This window comes from Elephantulus edwardii, unplaced genomic scaffold (genome assembly GCF_000299155.1).
Source record: "Elephantulus edwardii isolate Elephantulus edwardi_28Jun2011 unplaced genomic scaffold, EleEdw1.0 scaffold00063, whole genome shotgun sequence".
Taxonomy (NCBI): Eukaryota; Metazoa; Chordata; class Mammalia; order Macroscelidea; family Macroscelididae; genus Elephantulus; species Elephantulus edwardii.
The window spans coordinates 12,364,841-12,372,020 of NW_006399813.1; positions in this window are offsets into that span (position 1 = coordinate 12,364,841).

Here is a 7,180-nt window from a genome sequence, read left to right on the forward strand (position 1 = left end):
CTTCCTTCTTTCTTTCTTTCTTCCTCCTCCTCCTCCTCCCTCTCTCTCTCTTTCTTTCTCTCACTCCAAGGATAGTGAGTACTCTTTCCAATACAAAATTCAAAGGTATCATCAATTCTTATGTCAGCCTCATTCTTTGTCCAATTTTCAAATGTATAAAAAGTAATTGAAAATACCATGGCTTGAATCAGGTGCACCTTAGTGTTTAAACTTATATTCCTGCTCTTTAGCACTTCCCCAATACAACATGTCTTTTGATTTCTTAACTTCTCTGGGGCCAAGAAGTTGTACTGCCAATTCAAAGTCATGTAGTTTGAACCCACCAGCTGCTTTGCAAGAGAAAGATGAGCATTCTCTTCCTGTGAGACTTAAAAGTCTCTGAAAACTCACTAGACGGTCAACTATGAGCTGATTCTGACTTGACAGCACACAACCACCACCACCAACATAGTTGCTGATTGTGAATTCAAGTAAAATGAAACTGTTGATAACGCCAATCTTTTCTCCATCTATCAAGATGTTTCCTATTGGTTCAGTGGTGAAGATTTTTGTTTTCTTGATGTTGAGGTGTAACCCATATTGAAGACTATTGTCTGATTTTTTGCAGAGTCCTTCAATTCTTCTTCATTTTCTTCAAGTAAGGTTTTGTCATTTGCATAACACAGTTTGTTGATGAGTCTTTACCCAATCCTGATGCCACATTCTTCTTTATAAAGGTCAGTGTCTTAGAGGTATTTATTCTCAGTGATCTCCACAATCCAGTCTTCTCACAAGCAGTCAGGAAATCAAAGGACGAATTGCACTTGGAAAATCTGTTGTCAGGGACCTCTCCAGAGTACTGAAATGCAACGATGTCAGTCTAGAGACTAAGGTGTGCCTAATTCAGACCATGGTCTTCGCAATTAGTTGCAATGCATCAGAGAGCTGGACAATGACTATGAATGACAGAAGAAGAATCAATGCCTTTGAGTTGTGGTGCTGGAGAAGAGTCTCGAACATACCACGGAATGCCAAGAAAACAAATAGGTCTATCTTGGAGAGGGTGAAACCAAGTTTCTCCTTGGAGGCTAGGATTTTGAAGGCCCGTCTCATACTTTGGGTAGGTGGCCAGGAGGGACCTGTCTTTGGAGAAGGACATCATACTCAGAAAGGTGGAGGGACAACATAGGAGATGAAGACCTTAGATGAGACGGATTGATACAGTGACTAGGGCAATGGGGATAGATGTGTCAGAGTAAGCGAGAGTGGCTCAGGATAGGGCAGGCTTCAGAGCTGTTGTATATAGGGTCACAGGCGACTCGATGGCACATATAACAACGTTATTCTTAGTGATCTCCTTTGGTCTGTTGTTTTTGTTTTGTGCCATCTATTCAGAATAGAATCTTAGCTGACCCTCTGGTGGGTTTTTAGAGACTATAAATTACAAGGGAGGAGAATGTCTATCTTTTCCTCTTGGAGCAGCTAATTTAGGATTCACACTGCTTGTTTTTGAGTTGACAGGGCAACTCCTTATATTATTGTCCAGTTTTTCCCCATTTAAAACAATCACTTGGATTCAGATTCTCCCATCTGCAGGAATACAGTTCAGGGCATTAGAAGACTTTTCAATGTTCAGCACAGAAAGAAAAATCTAGACAGAAAACATGGAGAAAACAAAGACCTTACTTTTCTCATCTAACTCAGAGGATCCAAATTGTTAAAAATTTTAGAATATCAAGATTTTCTTCAAAGTATAGAATTTCATTTCCTTCCTGTGCATGTATGTTATTAAGGCTTTCTACAAGTTGCTTCCTACTTCCACATGTCTGCATTTACCCGTGGGTGACATATTCATGCATTTAAAGGCTTGTGGCATACTTTCTTTGACTGGTGAATGAAAGTAATGATATAAATGTCATTTGTCATTATCACAGAAATATCCAGCAGGGGGAAAAGGTTTTAAGTACAGTCAAGTACTCCTGTCTAAAATAAAACACTTCTTTGTTATAAATAAGAATGGTTAGCTACTGCGGCTTGTATCCTACAAAGAATGTACCTGTTGATCATTTTTCTTTAAATTGCTCTATATGTTTAGAAGTTCTGTGCAGTCCCCCATGCTGACAGGTCAGAATCCTGCTGTGTTAAGAGTTTTCTCAACAAAATAGTGTACTTCTCATAACTCACTGAACAAGAAAAAGATTGTAACCAAGATTATACAGAGGCACACCATTTTGCTGAGGAAAAGGACGTGTAGGTGGTCCTTCGGTCTTCATAAAAGGCTTAGAAGGTACAATGGAAGGGAAGTGTAGGATAACAAATCAGAGTTTGTACTGTTTGCTTCGTTCTTTGTGTGTGTGTGTGTGTGTGTGTGTGTGTGTGTTTGTAGAGCTTGTTCTATCTCTTAAGCTTTAGGTGGTGAAAGGAAAACTACCATTTTATCTGAATGAATAAGAACAATTCTAGAATGCTCTACGTTTATTTTTTATCTTAATTATGCCTGTGATTATACTGGAGCAAGACTCTAGTCCTGAGAAACATACATGATGAAGAAAATGGAAGAGGAGAAAGAAAATATTCTGATTTCTGCTTATTTTTATTTTCTTCTCATGTCACTATTCCTAGGTACCTTCAAACAGCATGATGGGTATATTTCTTGGACTACATCATCAGGTAGAGTTTCCACACATGGAAAGTTATCACTGTTCTTTTTTCACAGAGATGTTACAATTTATATCATTAAGTCCTAGTAAGTTTACTTTGCAACTCTCTCCCTGAAGATCACCACATCAGTTCTGAAGCTCGAAGGCTATGCTGAACAATCTAGTAACTGCTAGTTAAATGTGGCAGCTTAGATTTATATTAAGTGAAAATATGAACAAAAAGTCAGTTCTCTAGTAGTATTAACATTACAGGAGATAGGACACATCCCTGGCATACACTCTTCCTGATTTTGAACCATGCAGTGTTTCCTTGCTGTATTCTGAAGACTGCCTCCTCATCCAAGTATAGGTTTTGCATAAGCACAATCAACTGTTCTGGGATTCCTATTCTTCTCAGAGTTAGTCATAGTTTGTTGTGATCCACACAGTCAAATGCCTTTGCATAATCGATGAAGCACAGATAGACATTCTTCTGGTATTCTCTGCTTTCAGCCAAGATCCATCCAACTTTAGCTATTATATCCTTAGTGCCACAAACTCTTCTAAACCCAGCCTGCACATCTGGCAGTTCTCTGTTAATAAGTTTTTCTAGTAATTTTTGGATAATTTTCAGCAGAATCTTGCATGTGATCACAAGCTTGCATGTGATATCAATGATATTGTTCGAGAATTTCTTCACTCTGTGGGGTCACCTTTCTTTGGAGTGAGAACAAATATAGATCTCTTCTAGTCAGTTCTCCAGGTGGTTGTCCTTCCGATTTCTTGGCACAACTTGGTTAGTACATTCAGGGTGGCATGTTTGTTGAAATATGTCAATTGGTATATCATCAATTCCTGGGGCCTTTTTCCCCCCCAATTCCTTCAAAGCAGCTGAACTTCTTTCTTCATCTGAGAGGGTGGGCTCTTACGAGGAGGAACGTGGCATCAGGATTGGAGGAAGATTCATCAACAACCTGCGTTATGCTGGTGACATAACCCTGATTACTGAAACTGAGGAGGATGTGAAGCACTTGCTGCAGAGGGTCAAGGACTGCAGCCTTCAATATGGATTGAAGCTCAACATCAAGAAAACAAAGATTCTCACCACTGGGCCAACTGGCAGCATCATTATAGATGGTGAAGAGATTGACATTGTCAACAGCTTTAGTTTGCTTGGCTTCACAATCAGCACTTGTGGTACCAGCATCCAGAAAGTCAAAAGACGAATTGCATTGGGGAAAATCTGCTTTTAGGGACCTCTCCAGAGTACTGAGGAGCAATGATGTCAGTCTGGAGACTAAGATGTACCTGATCCAGGCCATGAACTTCTTAATTATGTGCTATGCATCAGAAAGCTGGACAATGACTAGGGATGACAGAAGGAGAATTGATACCTTTGAGCTGTGGTGTTGCAGAAGAGTATGGAATATTCCAGGAGCTGCTGAGGGAACAGGTTCGACCTGGAGAGAATGAAACCAGGATGCTCCTTGGAGGCAAGGATTTTGAAGCTTCTTCTCACATAATTTGAGCATGCTGCAAGGAGGGACCAGTCCTTGGAGAGGGACATCATGTTTGGAGGGTGGAGGGATAGCACAAGAGAGGAAGATTTTCAATTAGATGGATTGATTCAGTGACTGGGATAATGGGGGTTAGGTGTGTCAGAGAATGGGGGTTAGGTTGTCTCAGAATAGAGCAGGGTTCAGGGCTGTTGTACATAGGGTTGCTATGAGTCTTAGGCAACTTGATGGCACATAACAACAACAATAAGAGTAGTATTAACTACTTTTTCAGTGCTCAATAGCCTTGAGTGACTATGTTGTTGGTAGGAGTCATCAATTCAACTACGACTAATAGTGATCCTATGAAAAATAGATTGAAACTTTGCCCTATCCTGTGGCACTCTTATGATCTCTACTGTGCTCAAGTTCATTCCCAAGGTTCCCTTGTCAAACCCATGGCAACAGCAGTTGAAAAATCAAAACATATGTTATTTTTGGCAAATGTGCTCTCAAGGATTCTTTAAAAGTGCTAAAGAGTAAAGATGTCTGTTTAACAGCTAAGGTGTACCTGATCCAAGCCACCATTTTTCAATGACTTCCTACACATCTGAAAGTTGGACAATGAATAAAGACGATAGAAGAATAAATGAAGTCTTTGAATTGTGATCTTAGAGAAGGATAATGAATGATAACCCATGGAATATTAAAAGAACCAACAAATTTGTCTTTGAGGATGTGCATCTAGGGTGCTCTTTAGTGGTAAGGATGGTGAAACTTCCTCTCACATCCTTTGAGCTTGTTGTCAGAAAAAAGACAACATGTTGGGCATAGTAGAAGGACAACAAAAGAGAAAAAGGCTCTCATGAGATGGACTGACACCATGAAAGAGGACTAGTGGCCCCTATGTTGTTGTTGTTATGTGCCATCAAGTCGTTTCCAACTCATAGCGACCCTATGCACAACAGCCCTAAACCCTGCTCTGTCCTGCGCCAACCACACCGCCTCTGACACACCCATCCCGATTACCCCAAACACCGAATCAATCCATCTCATAGAGGGTCTTCCCCTCCTGTGCTGTCCCTCCACCCTCCCAAGCATGATGTCCCTCTCCAAGGACCCATCCCTCCTGGCAACATGTCCGAAGTATGTCAGACGAAGCCCCAGAATCCTTGCCTCCAAGGAGTAGCTTGGTTCAATCCTCTCCAAGATGAATCTGTTTGTTTTCCTGGCAGTCCATGGTACATTCAGTACCCTTCTCCAGCACCACAGCTCAAAAGCATCCACTCTCCTTCTGTCCTCCCTAGTCATTGTCCAACTCTCTGATGCATAACAAGCGATTGCAAATACCATGGCCTGTATCAGGCGCACCTTAGTCTCCAGAGAGACACTGTTGCTCCTGAGTACCTTAGAGAGGTCTCTAACAGCAGACTTTCCCATCGCGATACACTTTTTGATTTCCTGACTGCTGGTGCCAAGAGTGTTGACTGTGGAGCCGAGCAAACTGAAGCTGTGAACACTCTCAATCTCTTCGTCATCCATCCTGACGCTGCCAATTGGTCCAGTGGCGAGAATCTTTGTCTTCTTGACATTGAGTCTCAGTCCATACTGAAGGCTGCAGTCCTTGACCCTTCGCAGCAAATGCATGAGGTCCTCCTCAGTTTCAGCAAGCAGGGTTGTGTCATCTGCATAACGCAGATTGTTAATAGATCTTCCACCAATTCTGATGCCACAATTCTCCTCATAGAGCCCAGCCTCTCGGATAATCTGCTCTGCATACATGTTGAAAAGGTATGGAGACAGGATGCATCCCTGGCGTACACCCTTACCAATTTTGAACCATGCAGTGTTACCCTGCTCTCTTCTGACTACTGCCTCTTGGTCCAAGTATAGGTTTCGTATTAGCACAATTAAATGTTCTGGGATTCCCATTCTTCTCAGAGTCAGCCACAGTTTGTTATGATCCACACAGTCAAATGCCTTTGCATGATCAATGAAACACACATAGACATTCTTCTGGTATTCTCTGCTTTCAGCCAAGATCCATCTAACATCAGCAACAATATCCCTAGTACCACGACCCCTTCTAAACCCAGCCTGGACTTCTGGAAGTTCTCTGCTGATGTGCTGTTCTGATCGTTTTTGGATGATCTCTAGTAGAATCTTGCTTGCATGTGAAATCAATGACACTGTTCTGTAGTTTCCACACTCAGTTGGGTCACCTTTCTTTGGAATGGGAACAAATATAGATCTCTTCCAGTCAGTTGGCCAAGTGGTTGTTCTCCAGATTTCTTGGCACAACTTGGTGAGCACATCCAGGGCAACATCTGTTATCTGAAATAATGTTTTCATCATCACAGAAACATTATTCCAGACAGTTCCTGCACGAAGAGGCCGTGGCACTAGAGATATAGCCAAAGGTAGGTGGATCTTGGCTGAAAACAGAGAACACCAGAAGACCACATTTGTGTTTTATTGACTATGCAAAGCCCTTTGACGGTGTGGATCACAACAAATTGTGGCTAACACTGACAATAATGGGAATCAACGAACATTTGACTGTACTTATATGAAACCTATACTTAGACTAGGAAGCAGTCATATGAACAGAGAAAGGAAACACTGCATGGTTCAAAACCAAGAAAAGAGTGCTTCAGGGATGTGTCCTTTCTCCATATCTTTTCAACCTGTATGCAGAACAGATCATTTGGGAGGGCAGAATTTGTAAAGAAAAATGTGGCATCAGAATTGGAGGAGGATTCATCAACAACTGGTGTTGTTCAGATGACACAACCTTGCTCACTAAAACTAAGAAAGACTTGAAGTATTTGTTGCAGAAGGTCAAAGGCTGAAGTCTTCAATATTGGTTGTATCTCAACATCAAGAAAACAAAGATTCTCACCTACTGGCAACATTATGATAGATGAAGAGATTGAGGTTTTAACAATTTCATCTTGCTCAGGTCCACAATCAACACACTTGACATAAACAGTTTGGTAATAAAAAGATAAACTGCATTAGGAAAAAAATTTGCGGTCATGGACCTCTTCAGAGTGCTGAATAGCA